The 22426-nt window shown below is 40.1% G+C and overlaps 1 protein-coding gene across 18 annotated transcripts in view; it reads right to left on the bottom strand.

Annotated features, from left to right (window-relative positions):
- Positions 1–8169: 8169 nt before the first annotated feature.
- EIPR1 (EARP complex and GARP complex interacting protein 1) overlaps positions 8170–22426 on the bottom strand; it is a 137995-nt gene continuing 123738 nt past the window's right edge. For all 18 annotated transcript variants that reach the window (XM_080387815.1, XM_080387811.1, XM_080387808.1 and 15 more), the window contains one exon: positions 8170–22036. The gene's annotated coding sequence lies outside the window, so the exon portion shown is untranslated. The remainder of the gene's footprint in view (positions 22037–22426) is intronic.

The following is a 22426-nucleotide window of genomic DNA, read 5'->3' on the forward strand; positions in this document are numbered from 1 at the left end:
TCAAATAGATCGTAGGGAAACTGAAGAATATATAGGAGAAACATGCATATTTTGAAGTTACATAGTTTACCTGAAAAGAAGTCTTGTCTTCTTCATTTATGTATAATGGCGCAGAGATCTCCTACATGACACTAAATTTTAATGCTAATAGTATGCTAAGAAGAGCACGAACCACTAACTGTTTAAGCCAGTTTCCAATCATAGACATTACAGTACAGAAGAGAATCAAAATCACATCTAAAGGTCTCCCTTTTCTCCCCCCTACAGTCTGTAGTTGTGTACACACTTTCAAAGTGTCTCTGAAGTCTTTCAGACTCTCCAGAAAGGGTTCAGCCAAACACAGACTGCACAAGGGTCTGAATGGAGCATTGGGTAAAATCTAACAAGACCAAACAAAAACCAGGTAGGTAATTATTTCTGAGACTTTTTTTTATTCTGTTGAACAATAAAACTAGAATTACAGATAATACTGGGTTCTGCTCGAACAAATATCATCACATTATGGGACTTTCTGGTAGTGTTTAAAACATTTTCTGATGTTTCAAGGAAGCAACAGATAAAAAGGGCCAGTGCTGATGTGTCATTAGTAAGATGGCCATTATTTTCAGGGCAATTCATTGTGATTGTTGATGGTTTTAAAATGTGTTTCCTGAAAGACAGTCTCCATACTGTCATCCAAGAAACTATTCGAAGCAAAGAAATTTTGTGTGCATGAAAGAAGCACTGTTTCCCTAGAGCTTGTATCACTCATGGTTTGGGCTCTTTTAATAAGCATGAATGAAATAAGGATTTAGTTTATTCTGTCCCTAAATCAGATGGGAAAAAACAAGCCTCTTTTTATTATACAGTTCCAAGGGATCTCTGAAAAGAGAGGCTGCACTGGGAGTCAGTAACTTGTGTTGTCAAACCAATCCTTGACATACTTTAGGCACAGACATGACCCAAGATGGCATTGGCCAGAAATAATTTCCAAAGACACTTTTGAGCAGCCTCTCTGTTTCAGAGCACAAGAGAGCAGAGAGCTGTTTGTTTTTTGTTTTTTTTTTTGTTTTTTTTTTTTTAATCAAATCAGTATGGACATCAGCTGCTACGTGCCAGATACTCTCACGACCAAAGAACGGTCCTAGGCATGTCCCTTTTGCTAGTGCAGTCATGGCCACAGCCGAGCCCTCCCTTGGGTCTGTGATATCCCCCCTGGGAGGAAGCTGTGCTGTTCCTCCCAATAACCCCTCGTTTGTTTTTTTTTTTTTCCTGTGGACTACAGGAACTATTGCTGAAGGCTACCACTCCCGGCTCTGCTGTGGAGACAGATTTGTGCCTTTTGTTCAGCCATTGAGTATATTGTTCCTATTTTAGGTAATTTTCAAATTATTTCCTAACAGCAGGAAAAGCAGAAGATGGAGGCTGCAACACATGGCACGTGTATATCCACTTTCAGTCCCCAGGACCCCCTTTGCAAATGAGATCTTGTACTTTATAGAGCTTTGTTTTCCCAGTAGTAAACTATTTAAATGAATAACCACATTTAAGCTACTCCTGGGGAAGAGCCAATTTAAGAGAAGCCATCCAGGAATTCACTGCAAATGAGATGCTGCCTCTCCAAAGACTCTGCTCCTTACCATCACGATGACAGGCTTGGGATTGGCTTCTAACAGAGAATACCAGAAAGTTGGGAATTTGCCCGTTATAACTTAAAATTAAGATGGTTGGAATGTCATAGACAAAAAGGGGGCTTCTCCCCGCCACCCCACCCCCCCCCCCCAAATAACTCTGTATGTTTCACATCAAATAAAGAACAGTAACTATGTTATAAACACTGAGTTATGTCTTACAGAGCCTTTCCTTAGAAAACAGAACCACGCGATGAAGGTGCAATACTTTGGTGCAGTTAGCTGTAAGAGATTCTTATGGATTCTGTATTGCATATCGATCACAGAGAGGTGGTCGATGCCCCAAGCCTGTCAGTGTTTAAAGAGGCATTTGGACAATGCCTTAATGACATGATTTAACTTTTGGTCAGCCCTGAAGTGGTTGGACAGTTGAATTAGATGATGGTTGTAGGTCCCTTCCAACTGAAATATTCTATTCTCTATCTAGCTTTCTTTCAGATTTTTATAATTTTCATTAAAACAGTTAATTTAATACTGCTATTATCATTATGTATTTATACTGCAGTTGATGTCAGCAGCAAAACTGCTATTGATTCAGTATTTGGAGTTCTAGGATATTAGCTTTAAGATGTGGTTTGCATCCACAGTGGCATCTATTCACAGGGATTCTACAGGCCTTGAAACTTATCAGTCTACCGCATAACAAAAATTAAGCCTAGTGCTCACACAAAATCTTTAAAGGGCACCAAGTAGTCTTGTCAGGATCTGCCCATTCAGCTGTTTGAATTGCTACAATGCAGAGGGAACTGCTGTTTCACAGAATCAAAAAAGTAGTTCCAAGGAGTAACTTGGCCTTTTATCTTGCACGAACAAATGTAATGCTTATGGTGCACTATCTAGAAACTATCAATCTGTATTGATGTACAGGAAAGTTTATCTCAGTGGTCACACACACTCACAGTTGCAAAATGTGTTTAGCCTGAAAACTGAACTGATGCATAAATATCTCTTAGGAACTTAAGAAAACCTCTCCGTTAAGCGATGGTTTTCACCACCCCTGTAAGTCTTGCCCATTCACTCCAGCTTCCTCTCGCTAAGTGCGTAAAGGCATACATTAAGCAAAAAAATGAAAATACTATCTACTGCAGTGATGATGTGCCTCGAATTAGCCCAATAGCTTAACTTTCTGTTCTGGTTGTTCTAAATTCAAAAGTCAGCCACAATGAATATGTTTATTTTTGATGGATTCAGTAGTCATTACCATTGCATTCATCAAGTGGAGGCATATCAAGGGCACTGAAGTGTATTAATTGCAACAGGTTAAATCAGCAGTCATCTCTGGAATTACTCATTTTCATTTTCTTTCTTGAACTAGCTGGCCTTGAAGCCTTCGATTAAATCACTTGAATAGTATTTTATTGGTATTTTTAATTTATGCCACTATTCTGCTAACATCCATCCATAAATGATCAGGGCTAATTTCCATCTGTGGACATTTGAGAAAGACTCATTTATTCTTTACTGTTTGCTCTTCAAAGAGTGAAGGTGCTTCTGCAACGGTTTGCTAACTCTGGAAACTTGCCAGCCTTACTACAATTTTCAACACCGCTCATGTGAAGAAGAGTTGGGTATAGCGAATAAATGCATGCCAAACTGGCTACGAGTCTATGCAGGAGGTCCACTGAGATAAAAAAACCCAAACTCGTAGGTCAAATGTAAGTAATTCCAAAAGTCCTTCATTACTGCACTTTCAAGGTTTTGATCACCACTCCATATCTATCAAACCGAAACCCCACTTGGTATAAGCAGAACTTCAAAAAGTAGAGCTCCTACTTGACATAGGTATAACATCTTTCCTTCCCTGAGCAACTATTGACCTGCTGGCCCTAGTCCCAGGAAGAAATATTAATTATATTCCTACTTAAAATAGCATCAAGGTAGAGGTCAAATCTTAAACAGCACCATAAACAGCTTTACACAAATCAAAGGCTCTGCCTTTTAGAATCTGTTAAAATTTTTAAGTAACATATTTACAAAATCTGTTTTCTGTTTGATTGTGGTGGGAATTCAGGAATGTTGCTATGCCACTGCATATTATTTGAAAATCAAAAGAACATTGTTTTATAACTAAGGTAAAGTGCTTGCCTACTGGTATACCGTGATGATTAGCTAAAGATTCCCCAGCCTGGCCAAAGTCAAGAGCCATCCTTGGAATTTAAGAACCTTTTTGATGTTGCCATTTGACTGACCTTTCTTGTCTTCTTAATGTCACGCGAGCCAGTGAACTGAATAGTAAAGTTCAGCTAAATCCAGAACTCTGCTAAAAGCACTATACACGCACTTCCTTCAGTTTGGTTTTCTTCCTGTCGAGCATGACGAATTACTAGAGCACTCCAAAGTTTACTGATGCAAAGCAGTCACTTGGACTCTCTTCCAAATGCAAACGAACAGTATTCTTCTCTAGATCTTGATAACACTACTATGAAATAATGAAATGATTACCCTTCTGGTTTGTCTGAACCCGATTCAGAAAGACACTTCAGTTCTCTATGCTAGAGCCACTCAGCCTCTGCTGCCAATCATCAAAAGCTTATTTCAAGACCTCCCATGCCACATACATTACAATCACAGCTTATTCTTTGTCAGATACGGCAACCTGCAGATAGCAGACTGGTAGAAGCAACCCTTCTACATGTACCTACCTGGCTGGACACAAACCAGTGTAACTACAGAAACTGTCAGGCTAACTGCCAGCATCACATTATGCCCAGACCAGTAAACTCTGTAGAGTAAACCTTACTTTTTTTCAGGAGCTATGTCTTCTGAAGTATCCTTTCAAAGAATAAAGCCAATACGATTGCGTGAGGCTAGAGAAATTAAATACTCCACTACTATTTATCAGGACATGATAACCAGATACTGGATTAAACTACACAAAACCCTAGAAATTAATTCTTACTTTGAAATATTTTGCTGATATTCTTCTGATTCACGCATTTTAAGAGTTCGGCAGTCTGAAAACTAGTTTGTTTGGGTTTTTCTCCATTAACAGGGAGGCTCACAGATGTGATATATAGAAAAATGTGATCAAATGTATTGACTATCCCATGGGAATCTGTTCTTTTGACAATTCAGCCCAGGCTTAAGTTTACAGTCACAAAAGCTGCAGAAGGCTTTACTCAAAGCTTCTAGGCCATGTTTTAAAAACATGGTCATCAGCTAGGACTTTCTTTGCATGCTTCTTTTACTGCTGCTGTATATACAAGTGTGCTAAACTTCCAATGGTCCAGCAACACCAAGGGAATCAGTCTTGCAACTATACTTTCATCCAAGCTTGTTCAGCCTGAGATCCTCCAAGACCCTCACGTCTCTTCACCAGAGCAAATCCCCAGCTTGTGTTGTTACAAGGGGTTCTTGCTTTCCAGGTACAGGGTGTTGCATTTGTCCTGATTGAACCTCAAAAGGTTTACATCTATAATGTCAATGGAAGTTCCACAGAAACTGTAACTGACAAATACCAGTACAAATTTTCTTTTTTCCTTCCTTCTGATTAAGTACTTGCTTAACTTAGTTTTTCTTCTCTTCTACCCTCTAATCCAGTTTTTTTTAAAAAAAATAATCAAAACCACTTAGCCATGAAATGTAACCATTTTAACAGGAGTCAGTAAGATGTTTTATCTTCAAGAGAATCTGCTGATAGGGTAGGGATAATCCCTGAGATATCAGACAGGTTTGCAAACCCTCAGGAAGAAGAAAAATAGGAGCTCATCTCTCAGTTGAGGTGGGAGTTGTAAGCGACAGCATACTAGATAGAAAAGGAGACGCAACTATTCTTCCCCTGTTTGAAAGAGGGTATCTGTCACCTTCAAAAAGTGTATACACTACCTACATTTTCAGGAGAGAATTCAAGGCTCAGAACATCAAGAACCCATTTTGGATTTAGGTTTCTGCAGTAACTGTGGTTCTGGGCCAGTATCAGACATTTCAAGTCCAGGTCAGATAGCAACGACCTTGCCTCTCCACATCCTCATTGCTGACCCCAGACACACAGAGAAGCTGTCCAAAGGAAGAGCTGCTCAGAAGTCAGTGGGCTTTAGCAGTATTGTAGTTGACTCAAATACCAAGTTGTAGATACCTCAGATTGGATGTTCAAAATTAGCAAACTATAGTGACAACAGTTTATCTCTGTTCCCCTTTAGAGGGAGATAACAGTACCAACCACTCACATGTGAAATACATTCGTTCTTATTTGAAAGACACATGAAATACAGCAGTGACAAACACCACTGAAGAGACCCAATGAAATTAATAATTCTCTCTCCACAACAAGATTTGGCTAGTCAGCAATGAGCGAGGCCTGAACATGTAACAGGGAGGAAGAGCAGTTTTGAATAGCTGCTTTACACACATGCTGGACTGGTTGGTGCTCACTAACTGGGAAAGTGCCCTCTGAAAAAAAATGGCCATAACTATTCAATGAAACACTCTTATCAGGATGCATGTACACACAGAAACTGAGGTAAAAGTGCACAAACAGCCTTAATTACGATTTATGCTGACTTTCCAATCTTAAATATGTCCTTTTAATTTAGTTCTGTATTTGTAATTTCAATGACGTTTGGCAGTGGCACTATGAAAAAACAGGCACCACGCTACAAAATGAGTTTGACCTCAGCAGAAAAGAGAAACATAAGACAACACATTTAGGTCATTATTTTTTATTTTTCACAACTATTCGTCTAGATAAAGCAACATAAATAGCAAAATAAATAAAAATTGTTAATTTACAATAAAGAAGCTGTTCTTCAACACCTATACACCTGCTTTTTCAGTTAATAGTTTATTTTCAAAATACATTTTCATTGTTTATCTATTCCATTTAGATATAGTGTCTTCTGGTCTTCTAATTCATCAATCCTTGGCTCCCGTATTATGTACCTAGGTTTTTGGTGAAGACCACAGCCAACATATACGTTTTTAAAAAACCCTAGTGAAATAAAAATACATTGTTCGATTCATCAAATTATTTACTTCCCAAACCTGACTTAAATTATTTGCAAGCATAACTGTTCTTTCAGTACAATGTAGTCTTAATACTGCTTGAAAGACCCATATACGTGTTAGAGAACACAGATCCTCCCACTCCATACTTGTCCTGGAATAGCTAATGGTGGATGGACACTTCTGAAACACCCCTAACCACCCTGAATTCAGTCGGCAGGAGCACCAGCGAAGTAACTACACTCCCTCATATTTAATGATATCTGAAACAATGGAAAGAACAAATCTTCCCATTTGGTTTTGTGAGAATCTGGAGAGGAACGTGGATCTGAACTGACGGCTTCAGGTACCAACAGGCATGGCAAAGTCTGAGCAGAAGCTATGCTACGTGACCATGCAAACAGTCTGCAAATGGAGAGCCAGAAGCATTCCTTACACTACCGCGGTTTGAGCACAGAAGAAGAAATCATGGAGATTAACAAGGCAGTGCTTGAAAAGCAGAGAAGCAAGCGCATGAACAGAGGACTGGCAGAAAAGCAGACACAGATGGCGAACCACTACCTGTTTTTTCCTGCTCTGCTCAGGAAGCTGCTATGTATTCTTTGTAGAGAGGACTGAAAAGGCACAGATACCCGTACAGGAGGTAACCCTTAATGGGAACAGGCCAAGGCAATAGTATCGTGGCACGATTTCAAACCTATGTAAGAAAACATCGGAATTTGCAAGCAATAATTTCCCTGTTTCAGTACAAACTATATACATCTATGAACTTTATGAAGGACTGGGAAATCTGTGATTGGCTTCTAGATGGACAAGAGCTTCTCTAAGAACATGTATAAAACTGAAAGGCACTTTTCTTATCTGTTACAGTTATCTGCTACTGCTGGACCTAGCAACAGCTCTAGAGATTAATTTACTTAGGCTAAAAACTAGTTTTTCTAAAAATAAAATAAAATAAAATAAAAAATATTTTTTGGGCAAGAATCCATTCTGAGGCACCATCTAAAACATACTGAAATCATAAGAAAGGTTTCCAAAGGCCAGTTTTACAACAGGCAAGTTCCTTAGTTTTTTTGCTACTAGCAGTGTCCGGAGAGCAAGTGCAGGACATGTTCAGTGCAGCCCTCAGGCGGGATCCAGTCAAACTAGAATTTCTCTCAAGTCTATTTCTAGATACGTTGTGATCGTGTGCAAAATGTGTGTCCCCCTCTGGCTACTCCTTAATTTGGTCTGTAGCCTCTGGGGAGTAGGATGGAAATTTGAAGCTGAATGGCTGACTTTATAGAGGAGTAAATTATTCAAATGAATTAAGCTTTTTATTTTGTTGCTTCCCCCCCCCCCCAGTTAACCAGGAGCACCTAAAAATTTTTATGTTCTCACATAAAGCACAAACATATTCATCATTCACTGAAAAATTTCTGTAAATCAGATCTGGGCACCTTACAGACCCATCCTAAGCAAACTGAAAAAACTTGTTTACATTTAAAATCTGCACTTTTATTACTTTTCATAGGCTGCAAGTATCGGGGTGGGTGGGTGGTTGTTGCGTTTTTTGGGGGGGTTTTTTTGGTTGGTTTTTTTTTTTTTTTGCTTCTGTTGCCTGAATGATTAAACATAATAGGATAATTCTACATTTGAAAGAGATTAAAACCTGATTTCTACAAATACTTACATGTATTTAACATTACTGATTCTATGAAAAATTCTGCCAGCAAAGCTTTTCACAAAAGGGCGGTGAAAGTAGGTGTGGGGGATGGGGGATGACACACATACAAACTTTGAATGCAAGTAAATATCTGAAAGCATTTTTATGCTGTTCACCCACATTCCCTTGTCTGCAAGGGAAGAAGCCATTGTGTCAGCCACTGATCGCAATCAAGCACGACTTGTCACAGATGTCCTGGGAAGTTTTGGTACAATATGAAATCAGTACTAGTTCAATTATTAAACTAATGACTTAGCAAGGCCGTGTTTCTTAAAATGCGGATTCACATTTTTAAATGTTTCATTTTAATCAAAGTAAAGTTTGAAAGAAACAAAGAATGAGTAAAGAGCAGTTCAGCGCGCCTGAAACAGCAGCCTAGGGGCTACATCCAGCTTGCAGGCTGCTTCCATTCAAAGAATATGTAGAAAAGATGTTTAGCAGAATGACAGGATGCTGCTGTTGAAAAAATAGCTCCTCATGCATATACAACCTATATACTAAAGCCTATACTCTTATCAGCTCAAAGCACCAATACCAAGGGGAGCTGTGGGAGTGGAGTCAGAGGCACAAGTCTTCTGTACCTGCCTGGAGTCCAGCTGACAGTGGTCAGCATAGCTTTTAAGGAGTCCCTATAGGTTGATAAATGGGGAAAACTTGACCAGCGTGCAGAACACGTACCCAACCTAAGCTTGGTGTGAGCTTTATGATGTACCTTGTTTGGAGTCCAACTAGACAGGCCCCTCTGCCACGCTTTCATAACCACACATTAGCAACGTGGATCATGCTTTCCAGATCAAATTCTTTCAACCCATATATTCAGATACTTATTTCAGAATTTCTCTACTTAAAGCATCTAGTGGATATCAGTCATGAAATTGTTTCTACAAAGAATCTGCTATTTTGATATTTTTTTTTTAGCTGTGACCCTCCCAAAGCTTTCCTAGCACCTCCTAGAACACAGTACTGCATTACTCCTGGTGACACAGATCCTCCTTGCCTCTCCAAACTCCTGATGCTTTTAGAAACTTTGCTTCTAGATAGTTTATTTTATTACATGGCATTATGAACCTGTGACATTCTTTCCCATGCCGAACTTGATTCTGTATCAGCAAGATTAAACAGCTGTATAAGCACTTTATTTTTTAAAGCTGTTTTATTATATTTTTTTATTCTTACTTGATGTATGAACTGGGATTGCTTCATCCAAGTACTCTGGAGCAGGGTGTCTACCTGCTTCTAGCCAAGCTTCAAATTTGTTCTTGTGGCACACTACACTAAGCTACACTTTAAAGACCTGCACTTTTTACTGGCTTCCCATCTCACAAATTAAGCATTTCACCCAATTTTTTACATCACATAGCCATCCTTGCTCATTATCTAACTAGATGCATTCACCAGAATTTCTTACATGAAATAAAAAAGATGTTATCCTGACACTGTGGTTACAGTCTCCTAGCAACGAAACTTCTTCTTAATAAGGCACTTGATATTTTCAGGACTCTGTTATGAATACTCCAAATAGCCTTAATTTTCAGGACAGGCTCCCTAATTTAATCAATCCTTTTCTTTATAAGTTTGATAACCTATGAAAATGTTTTATCATTACCATAATACCACAATAACTTGATCTCTACAACACAATACCCTCAAACCTCTATGTACTAATGTTTCATTTCAACATTGCACTTAAATTAAACGGAAGAAAGTTCTTCTCTCACGTGACCAGGGATTCCTGGTCAGCCAGTTTTATGTCCATGAGTACAGGTTCTCATTAGCATCTCTGTAAATTATTACAGTAGATCACAAATAAGCATGTCATGAGAAGAGAGATTCATGTTGCACTTGTTCTTTTCAAATAAAAACAATCACCTTTCTGCCTTTCATCAAAATATAAAAAGTGGATTTTTAAAGGTGACAGTAGAAAAGAAAGGAAAGCACAAATCTGAGAAAATAATGGGAAACCCCGTACTGAAATTACTTTGCAGTTTGTTTTAAACTCACCAGCCATCTAGATAGCAAGTCTAAGGTAACAGAACACAATATAAGTGATATCTGATGGACTATTTATTTCTTATAAAGTTTTTATCTTCTTGTTAACATTATACAATTATATGTTCTCAGAGTAATTCTGGAAACCATGCAGAAATAAGTGCAATTTTACTTCTAAGGACAACTTATTCCTTTGTGAGAAATGAGTTTGGAAAAAATAATGAAGGTATTTATTACTTCCGTAATTTTTAAAATTGGTCAAGCTGTTCTAAGATTTACATTGTCAGTGACAATGTAAACAGGTAGACAGCATTGCAATTGTAGTCTGCCAAAGACTAGAGATCTGGGCAAAGACGGACCTCATGGAGTTCAGCAAAGGCAAGTGTAGGGTCCTGCCCCTGGGCAGGAATAACCCCCCGCACCAGTACAGGCTGGGGCTGGCCTGCTGGGAGGCAGCTCTGCGGGGAAGGGCCTGGGAGCTCTGGTGGGCAGCAAGGTGCCCATGGGCCAGCAGTGTGCCCTGGTGGCCAAGGCCAGTGGGACCCTGGGGTGCATCAGGAGGATCATGGCCAGCAGGTGGAGGGAGGTGATCCTGCCCCTCTGCTCTGCCCTGGTGAGGCCACATCTGGGGTGCTGTGTCCAGTGCTGGGCTCCCCAGTTCTAGAGAGACTGGGAACTACTGGAGAGTGCCCAGCAGAGGGCTACAAAGATGATGGAGGGGACTGGAGCATCTCCCTTGTGAGGGAAGGCTGAGAGAGCTGGGCCTGTTTAGCCTGAAGAGAACACTGAGAGGGGACCTTACCAATGCCTGCAGATACCTTAAGGATGAGTGCCAAGAGGATGGGGCCGGGCTCTTTTCAGTGGTGCCCAGCGACAGGAGAAGCAGCAACAGCCACAAACTGCAGCACAGGGAGTTCCATCTGAACGTGAGGAAGCACCTCTTTCCTTTGAGGATGGCAGAGCCCTGGCACAGGCTGCCCAAAGAGGCCGTGGGATCTCCTTCTCTGGAAGCATTCAAAATCTGCCTGGACACAACTATGCAACCTGCTGTGGGTGACCCTGCTTTACCAGGGGGTTGGACTAGATGATCTCCAGAGGTGCCTTCCGACCCCGACCATTCTGTCATTCTGTGAACAGGCATCTTGAAGTTATGTATTTCACTAATGTACCCAGTTGCAATGTCAATTTGCAAGCTGACTGAAAGTGTATTCTGTATCTTCACAAATGCACCTAAGGTACATCAATATGCTGAATGAGCCATCTGAAGAGAAGGAAAAAGGAGCTGGAGGAAAGAACTGAACTACCACCCAACTCAAAACACACAGACTTACCACAAGGTTATGAAAACCTGCTCACCAAAAGGGTTGTCAAGCATTGCAACAGGCTGCCCAGGGAAGTGGTTGAGTCACCATCCCTGGAGGTATTTAAAAAAATACATGTAGATGCGGCACCTGTAGGGACAGGGTTTAGTGGTCGAATTGGCATTGTTAGGCTTGTGGCTGGACTCGATCTTAAAGGTCTTTTCCAACCTAAATGATTCTGTGATTCTATTCTATGACTGTGGAAAAAGTGTGCACAGAGCATCTGAATGATCAGGACATTTTACAAGCAGGACTATTTTCTTCCTTCCAGAAGCGAAAGAGTAAAGATGATACGGAGCGATTCCTCTGGCAGTAACCTCTGGTTACCTTTGACACCTTACCAACCTGCATTCCACTGATCCTGGAAGACCTTAGGCTGTTGAAGGATGGGAATATCTGGAAAGTTACGTCACAAATGTCCCTTTTGCCTCAAGAACAAGGAATGTGCTAAATCTATAAGGCTAGCTGTGAGTGAGCTAAAATGTTGGCAGACGACTGAGGGGTAGGTTTTCATTGTGAAGCACTGAAAAGTCTATCATCATAGAGGGAATTGTACACTTCAGTTGGCCCCATCTTTATAAAAATCTGATTCTCCAAAGTAATGAACATGACCAGGTAGCCAGGAAGGTTTTTTCATTCAATGGAATAATTACAACACAAACGGTCTGTTCTGTAAGCTGGTCTCATAACAACATAAATAACATAAATCAAATCACACTGAACCTTTCAAAGAACATACTTTACCAAAAAAAGCCCATCAATGTATACCATCTGCCTAAGTAATAGGCAAGAGGAACTGAAGATATTCATACGTAGGGAAAAACACCCCAAAGTAAAGGAAACTGAACTGAAACCCAGTGGAATAGGATCATAATACTAAAACACTGATACGGAAGTTTACTAGTGACATGGTACATCACTGTGTCTACATCATCTTTCCAGCAGATAATGTAGAATTTGAAAACTCTGACTCACAAAACCATAGACGGGATCCTGGAGGTCATCCACCCCGCTCTTTCCAAAGAGCAAGTATTACTAGAAAACAGGCAAATTTTTCCTTTAATAGCTGTCCATTATGAGCAAGGAGGGTGAAGAATGTTCTTATATTGAATGTCAGTCCGGTAAACATTTTATATTTATAAATTTTTCAAATAGTATGCAATAATTTGTTTAGTGAGCATACTTAGCACCCAACAGAGGTAATGCAATACTGAGTTTCACTGACAGAGTTAAAAACTGAGTTAATGGATGAATGGAAAAAAGAGTTGTTATGTTGCATTTACCTCCTTCAAGCAGCATGCAGTACAGCAAACGCTAAAGAATACAACGGGACAGTTTCCAAAAACTTTAAGCAACTATCACCATAACTGTATTTTGGGAGCACAGAAATATTACAGAAGTATTAGTGAAAACTGGGGACAAATTACATATGCATCACTAGTTCCTTCAGAGGGGGTAATGTTTCAGACATGACTAAGAACATGATAGTTAAATAATAATTTTTAAAATTGCTTTGAAAGGACTGATGAAAGCCACAAATATACAAATAATGAGAAAGGAAAACTTACAACAGTAAAATTTATTATTTTTTAAAGGATACAGGACTTTACCAAATTTTGTTAATTCATAAATCTCTTGAAAAAACAGATGATTTCTACACGATTACAAAAATGTAATTTTGGTTCCACAGTTAGGAGTTCTTTAAAAAGTAATAAAATAAAAGGGGGGTGGGGCTGGGGAAGGTGGTGTTAATAAGGATTTAAAGTCTAAGTAACCTGATACGGCTCCTAAGATTTCTAAATGGATCAGTCAAACAGAGAGTCTATCAACAAAGTAGAAGATAAAAAAAAAAATAAAACAATTTCAGTCAACAAGTCCCATGGTAGCTAGGTCTTGTCAAATGAATTGCTAACCTTTTTTGTCAGGATACGAGTTTGGATGTTAAAAACATTTCTGTTGATAAAGTACTTGGATTTTTTAAAAAAATAATTACTTAGTGTTATGTGACAACCTGATTTTGAAATCTTCCTGTTTTAAAAATGACAATATACAGAAGTAACAACATCCACTAAAGGTATTAAGAATTACTTTAATGGCACATCTCAAAATAAAGCATCTTGGAAAATATTAATGAATTGGGCAACTACATAGTGAGGTTCCTCAAAGATAATTTTGGGTCTAATTCTCATCGATATTTTTAATTGATGATCTGAGGATATTTTTGATGAATGAGAATAGAAAATCTTTGGCGGGTAAGGGCTTTAGTTGACAAAGATTCATGGAGCAGTGAGTAATGAGGGAGCTGGTTACTGCTAGAAGCAATCTGAATCACTCAGCTAAATGGACACAATGCATGAAAATGCTTTAAATAGATACTAGCACACACCAAAAAACCCCAAGCCTCTGTGAAGGAACAACACAGGTTGCACAAACCAGGTGGGATTTTCTTCATTTACTACTTTTACTGAGCAGAAGACAGAGAGGATCTGGTTTTACAGTTTTTTGCCTCGTTTTAAAAAACAAGCTGCCTTGAAGGAGATTACATTTAGACAGACAAGGTCAAAACAACCTTCAATGACTTAAATCTGCAGGGAGAGGAAGATAACTTAATAGTCCCTGTTTTACAATGCAGTTGCATGAGCTTCCCATTTCCCTGAGTCTGGTGATATTCTGAGTACTGTGCCTTTTTGTTTTTTTGAGGGGGTAGAGGGGTATTCTCCCACTTGGAGCCTTCCACTAGAACACAGGTTACCTATTCCTGTATTTTTGGCAATTGCAGAAGAGCCAGGAGCTCTTCAGCTGAGAACACAGTTCTGCACAGACTTCCCGTTCAATGACGCATGCTCTAACTGGCCAGTCTCCAGCCCGAGGTGGGGGCTCAAAGCAGTTTGAGCACAAGCACAAAAGAGTGGAGCACCTCTAAAAGCACATCACAGTGATGGCAGGATGGACAATATACAGAGGCCAAACACAAAAGCTCAGTGTCAAAGGCAAAAAAGCCCCCAGTGCACTAGGCCCAGAGGCCTGAAGTACCAAGTGGTTAGGAAATGGCATGCTTAAAATTACTTCGCTGCATTGCCTAGTTAATTGCAAAGACACAAAACAATCATCTTGTGCATGCCAGCATCAGTACTGTTTTTACGATTACACTGGAAAACCAAAGAAGAAATTTAACCCATGTTGAAAGATATGAGAAACTGGCTTCCTACATATCTGAGCAAGAAATTTGACTCCTAAGTCAGTTTGCAAGGTCCAATCACGTCCCCAAACTTTTCTGGAAAAACAAAGATTTAGTTTCAACTACAGTAATATCTACCAACTTCTGCAAGCTGTCAACAGCTTAGAGACCTTCAAAATGAGAAAGAAATAGATAGAAACCATATGGCACAACCAAGAAGTTCACCAATAAAATTACTGGAAGGCATGTCTACAAATGTGGGTGGATAGTGCTTAAACATCCAAGCAAGTGCCTGACAGCACTCATTTACTTACTTTGTTCAGCACAGCATCACACAGGTGAAGTAACCCTAGTCCAAATGTGTTAGTAGCAGCGCTTCACTGGTTCTAATAAACCTCCTCCAGCAGAGCTCAGTAGCTCAGGTGCAGAGCCACACCGGCATGCCTATTCCACTTCCATTCCTGGTACTAACTCAGATGTTGTTACCTTGTGTCTCTCTGCACTGCAAGAGATTTATTGACTTGGCCAAGAGGTGCCAAGACTTACAGTATTAAGCACCAGCTGTGAAGGAGAAGGATGTGCTTCTAGTCCTCAGCCTAAAACCTAAATCTGCTTTCTGGCCCTTTTGTGAGCATTGCAGGAGGAAGCAGAGCTGTGTTACACCCCTGCAACTAACATAACTCACTGGAGAACACAACGTATGCACTGATGGAAGCAGCCACCACTAGCTGAGCCTGAAACATTCTTTTGATTTAACAGTAATATCCAATTTAATTCCTGTATTTAAGTATTTCTTCATCTGCCTCAAAAACAAAACAAAAAACCACTTTGGATGTGAGAAGATGGAGGAAACATGGAAAGTTCTAGTAATAGTTCATTAAAAAGAACAGAATTTTCCTAATAGGTATGTTATACTACAACTTCTCTATTCTGGATGACAATCAGCAGGGAAATAGTCATGTCATTGAGCCAGTGGAAGCTTTCCTCACCAACAACAGCGGAACCAAGGTTTAACTCAAAATGTCTGTTAATCATACGGACAGAGTAAGATTTATCAAGTCTTTAAATTCTCCCTTTTTAAGGCTTTGGGATTAGTTGTTGAGGAAGACACTCAACTTAGGGAAGACTGTTACTTAGCAACCATAATCTGTTTTAAAACAAAGCTTTAGCCCGTGCTTTTTTTCAGTAAGGAAATAATAGATCTCTGTCCTTAAGTGTTTCTAACCAAATTAACAGCTAGAGCAAACATCTAGACCGAACATCAATAGAAGGCCATAAGCAAGGTTTGTCAAAGCAGCATCCTTACATAGTTTCACCCTTTCCTCATTTCTGCTTTCATGGCAAAGAAAGTCTCAAATACTTAAAAAAAAAAATAATAAAACAAAAAAAGCATTTCCTACAGACACTAGCTGCCGGCTGACACAGAGCAGTCATGTCCATGGATATGGGAAAAATGCTGCTTTTGCAAACAAATGGGAAAAATAAATACCTGCTGGGGTTTATTCTCTGCAATAAAGTGCAGAAGATAGCAAGAAAAATCAGGGAATATGAAGTAGTTGACCCTCAAAATGAAATATCAGATCAGAATAGCTTTCTTACTATGCCCATCTAAGACCAAAACACAGAGTCCACAAAGCCGCCAATTATCCCGAAGCTAAGCTGGCCCCAATCGTATACTTTGAGAGATTTTGGTGCTCCTAATCATTGCACATAACATGCTGAGCTACCCAAAGGTTTCAAGAAAAGGACAAGGCAACAACATATGGCCTAAACAGACTGTTCATGTCTTTCCCTAAACAAGGCACAGCTTCACCTTAGACTGACCTTGCAATTACAGGCTACTGGGAGCAGTTACGCACTTGAAAACAGTCAGCACAACAAATGGCAGGGACAGGGAAAGACTCAGAAATACTGAACACAGAGAGCCCTCAATAGGCAAGCTATGTAACCTGGCCACATTACCTGAAACAATCCTGGTCTGCTGTGCTGGTTTTGGCTGGGATGAAGTTAATTTTCTTCATAGTAGCTGGTATGGGGCTGTGTTTTGGATTTGTGCTGAAACCAGTGTTGATAACCCAGGGATGCATTCGTTACTGCTGGGCAGGCTTGCACAGAGCCAAGGACTTTGCTGCTTCTTACATCACCCCACTGCCAGCGGGCTGAGGTAGCCACAACAAATTGGGCGACACAGCTGGGACAGCTGACCCCAACTGACCCAAGGGATATCCCACACCATATGACATCACACTCAGCATATAAAGCTGGAGGAAGAAGGCGGGGGGGGCGGAGCGCATTTGCAGTGATGGTGTTTGTCTTCCCAAGTCACCATTCTGCATGATGCAGCCCTGCTTCCCTGGGGATGGCTGAACACCTGCCTGCCGGTGGGAAGTCGTGAATGAATTCCTTGCTTTGCTTTGCTTGTGTGTGTGGCTTTTGCTTTACCTATTAAACTGCCTTTATCTCAACCCAAGAGTTTTCTCCCTTTTACTGCTGCAATTCTCTCCCCCATCCCACTGCGGGGGAGCGAGTGAGCGGCAGCGTGGGGCTGAGCTGCAGCTGGGGTTAAACCACAACACCTGCTCAGGCCATTTGCTCTCTGAATCTTAACATACAACATGGAAGCAGAAGCTGCCTTTATACTACCACTTCCAATACAGATGAAACAATGATAAAAGCTCCCACAGAGATGCGCTTTTAGCAGTTTGAGACCATGGTGCTGAAAAATCCTTCCCAACATAATAAATTTAAAGAACAGCAAAGTAAGCAAAGTGGATTAACATGCCAGCTTCCTCCAGCAGTGAGAGCAGAATCTGAACAGTTTTTCCAGAGCAGGTATTAAGTAGCTAGGGAAAAATTGCAATGCCACCTCAAATAACTCATACCTATTATGACTCAGTTCAGGAATATTAATAAAATCCACAGATGCAGAGCCTGTATTCATTAGCGTTTAAGAGATACGGGATTCTGAGCCATACCCTACCAAATTTACTGTAACTATTCTGTACCTAGCATCATTTGTGTGGGGCAAAAATAACCCATCAATTCTTGACAAACCCCTAAATCTTAGAAATCTGCTATATTTAACTTTGAAGTTGTTTTGGCTTTCTTAACTACCCTTGAGTACAAAAGCTCAAGGATAAGAATGCCTTTATATCACTCTTAAGCCACAAACTGCAGTTGATGTATGGTTTCTTTTAAAAACACGTACATTAATATACATGTATTTGATGTGCATGAAAGATAAACATAATAAATATTTCAAATATGCCAAAATCCAGATGGATCTTGTAACTTAGTGGCAGAATTTTATATAAACTGACCGATCTACAGGACTACAACTAGCAACAAATATTACAGGTAGTTTGCATTTCTTGTCAAATAAACTCTTATTTTCTCTCTAATACACTCCCCTCCCCCACGCCCCCACCCCCAGATCAGAAGTGGCTTGATATCAAGTGTGCAATCTCAGATCTGTTTATTTCTGAGAGAGCTGCCATAGATGACAACATAAGAGAATGGATTTCGGGTTTATTAAAAAAAACAAAACAAAAAACAAAGAAACAAAAATACTCTAGATCTTAAGAGAGCTAAAATATGTTTTCCTCTGTCTTATCCTTGTGGCTCATTCTGATAAAGCTGCTGGCTCTTTTTCCTCCATCATTTCATGACACATTTCTCACTGGAGCTCTCAGCAATTTATTCTTAATGTCTGGCTTCTTTGAGTAAGTTTTTTTTGGACAAGTTCAATGTTGTATACATAAGAATTACGATATGGGGAGGGGAAAAAAATCTCCCTTTAATTTAATGGGTTGTGTGAAGTGCCTCTATGCCAAAAGATGCTAAAGCAATGGCTGGGTTTGGGTACAGGGAGGGCATTTATTTATTTCATTTTTAAAGGCACAATATGTGCTAGACACACTGCTCACATGGAGACTACTGATTTTAAAACTGCTGTTCAGTTTCCACCTCTATCAGATCAGGTCAAGAATCTTGGAGAATTTATCTCAATGAGCCAGGAAAGAGGTCACCCCATGGGGGAAAGAAAGCCCTTAAGAAAGATTGCTACACAACTGCACTGCTGTGTCAGAGCCCATTAGCCAGGCTTTACTTACATTTGTATGGCTAAAAAACAAGGGGATAAAATTCCATCACTGACATAGCGCCCTGATTTAACTTTCATGAGTTGCTGGCTTTAAAAACAAGTGTTTGGGTTTTTACATCCTAAAATTAAAATTACATCAATGAATTACAGCTTCAACTTTGAGGACTCCAAGCTGTCACCCCCAAAGACAAGAAAGGAGCCCCCAGGAGGCCACCTAACCCTTACTTGTTCATTCAGAATGTGAACACTAAATCTCATTGATCTTCTGATCACTACAAATTATTGGTAAGCTCTGCATTAAACCAGTCTGCTGTAAATTGGAGTTGACAGTATTATCACTGAAAGAAATGCATGAGCTCTGTGTTTGCCAAAGTGTGACCTCCTGGGGTACTGGTGTAGCACCGTAGCACTGCAAGGACTGAGATTTCTAATCCAACTGCCATTCTGAAGCAAATTATTTCAATCACACAGAATTAACTTTGCTTAAGAACATTTCTTCACACTAGACATGCACCGTCACTTAACAAACAAAAAAGCCGAAAAGATACCGGTGCAACATTCCCATATCCAGGTGCAAGCTCACAAGACTCAGCTGCATCAGGATATTAATACCCTTCCAGACAGCCTCCCTCAGTGAAACCATCCTCAACAGACATTCTGACACTAGCTTGCATGCAAGCAGGACAAAATTTCAAAAGAACGATCCCAGAAATTAAATGTGGATGTTCAGACCACCAGAGGAACCCTACTAACAAGGTTAGTGACAAGCATTTTTATATTACAGAAAGCAAAGAGATTACAGAATGTAGCCAGCGATCGATTAAGAAAGCTGGTATGACAGCTAGTTTGCCAACCAACTGGAACAAAGACCTTTCTCTGGTCTTTTCTTTTTTTTTTTATATATATTTTCTTCCCCTCCCTTTGTATACTTGAAGATGGCACATATATATTGTTCCTCCGTCAGGGTCCTCTGGCATCACCTCAATGGTAAATTACTGAAGGAAAGCAAGCAACAAAGGAGACAGAAGGAAAGTGTTACTTAATCCTTTGAAGGTTATTTGTTGACGTGGGCCAATGGCCCACAATGAATGGTGACATTCAATGCGAGGCAAATTACATGGTTAAAATGATAAACAAGGAAAATTGCTTTGACAACCAAAGCTTTTATGGAAATGTGGGAGCTGGCATACCATCTCTGAAAGGTAGGCAGGTACCTGGGTGGAAACTGAGGACACCTAGAGGAGTTTAAACTGCAAACGTTTGCAATTTTTGTACATCATTTTCCACTTCAAACATCTAATGGAAATGATGTAGCTTATTTACATATAAACATGTTCACATGATTAGTGGCACTTTTATGTTACATTATCTTATAATCACAATAGTTAACTTGAGTTTGAAAAGCCGGAAGAAATTCTCTTGACAAGTAGCCTCAAGAGATATTTACAGATGAACTGAAGAACATTGCCTTTGGTTTGTAATTTAAGGGATAGAGCCAATAAATGCCTTGGAAATCTGAAGGACTGGCACCACAGTCCCTCGTTATTTCACGTTCCTGTGTTACAAAGCAGAGTCAGGAATCCTGTTCTGGGCATACCTCCCTCCCTTCCTGAAGGACACCCTAAGCAGGGCCTACCAGTCATCCCAAACGATACCCAGTGGCACCTGTGCAAAAATTATTCAGCTCTTTGGGCCACAAACAGAGCAGACAGAAAATAGGCCATGACAGCAAGCACGGGGTGAGAGGCAAGGTCCCATCTTCTGGCTCCTGCTGCTTTGGGTTAGGCTAAAAGCCCACCTGGTTTAATAACCTGTTTCCTGCTAGGTCCAGTAGGCTGTAATTAGAGGAAAATAGAAGAAATGGGATGAGAATAAAGTGATCCTGGACATGCAGTGTTGGTTGCCTTAAGTTAGAAGGGAAAGGGCTTTCCAAGTCAAAGGTTGCAACTGTGGCAACTTCTAACAGCCGAAGTACTCTTCATGAATTCTTCATGAATCCCATTAGTTTGGCTCTCAGATCATACCATGGCACCAAGTTCCACAATTTCATCTGCGCACAGTAACGTCTTTTTAAATTTGGTTGTCTCTCAATTCTTCTAGTGCAAGTAGTGGAGAATAACCATTTCCCCCCTTCTGCGTTGTTTGTAGGACCCTCATGAGCACAGTGGCAGCTCCTTAACTCCTGACCAACTTTGCAACCCTTCTCTAGTTTGTGTAACATTCCTTTTGAAGCAGGGAGAACAAAGCTGTGTGCAGCATTCTCGATACGATGCGCCACAGACTTATACAGCGGAATAATAAGGTTCTTTGTTTTGCTCTTCATTCGTAGCCTAGTATCTCCTAACATTTGATTTGTCTTTTTAATCTTTCCTGAGCAGTAAGCTGATGTTCTCAGAGGGAGGAGAAATCTAAAATTTCCTTTTTCTTTACTGTGCTCTTTTACACATACACACTTTATGTTCAGAAAACAGTGCTAGGAAGACAAAAAAAGTAAAAATAAAAGGTCAAATATTCCTTTCATCCTCAAGTTCAGAAACTCACTGCTTAAATAATTAGCCCCCACAGCCAGGAAAGCAAATAACTCTGATAATTTCTTTGTCAAAGTAAGGAACAATTTATAGTGATAGATATTTTCTGATAGAGCCCTTTTCTGTAGTAAAATGAAAATTCAACACACAATTTCCTGAGGAAAAAAAAACACAAACAAACAACAGCCACCAAGGGGGAAATTACTCAGCTTCCCATTTTTTCCGCAGCTCCTCCACAGCCTATCCAGCAGAAGACCCAAGGACGAGACACAGGTTGTACCAGGTTTCCAGCGACACCAGGCCAAAAAGCTTCAGAAAACAACCAGTTTAGATGCTTCCCAACCTGATTTAAAAATAATAACTAAAAACACCACAACAAGCCAACCAACAAACCTCCCTCTCACTGAGATTTTGCACATCAATCTTGGGCTTTTGGGTATTTCTAAAAACTTGTCCTTGTAGCCAGATTACATCAGACAGCTTGACCGATCCCTTTGCGGTGCTGCAGGGAAAAGACAAGCCCAGCCCAGACTCAGGCTTGCATCCACCGGCAGGAAGCCATCTGGAACATAACAACAACTTTATTGACTCTGCACATTTCTGGACAATGCCACATATATTCTCCCCCGACACGTCAGTAGATGGCACTCTCTTTATTTACTATCTACATATTTTGCACACTTGCCAAAAAAAAAAAAAAAAATGTTTCTTATTGAACCGTAGTAGTAGATCACAGGTCCTTAAACAGCTTCCCTTAGTGGGGAGCTCTGTGCTTTACCTACTCTTTCGTGCAGATTTCAGTTTCCCCTGGGCACAGAAGCTGGTTAAGTACATTGATCGGGGCCCATAAACCCATGGAAACACGAACTGTACATATGGTCTGTACTTTACACAATTAATATGCAATCCACTCTCCCATCCACGCTGTGATGAGCCTCAAAACTGGCCCTTT

This window comes from Falco punctatus (assembly GCF_963210335.1).
Source record: "Falco punctatus genome assembly, chromosome: 5".
Classification (NCBI taxonomy): Eukaryota; Metazoa; Chordata; class Aves; order Falconiformes; family Falconidae; genus Falco; species Falco punctatus.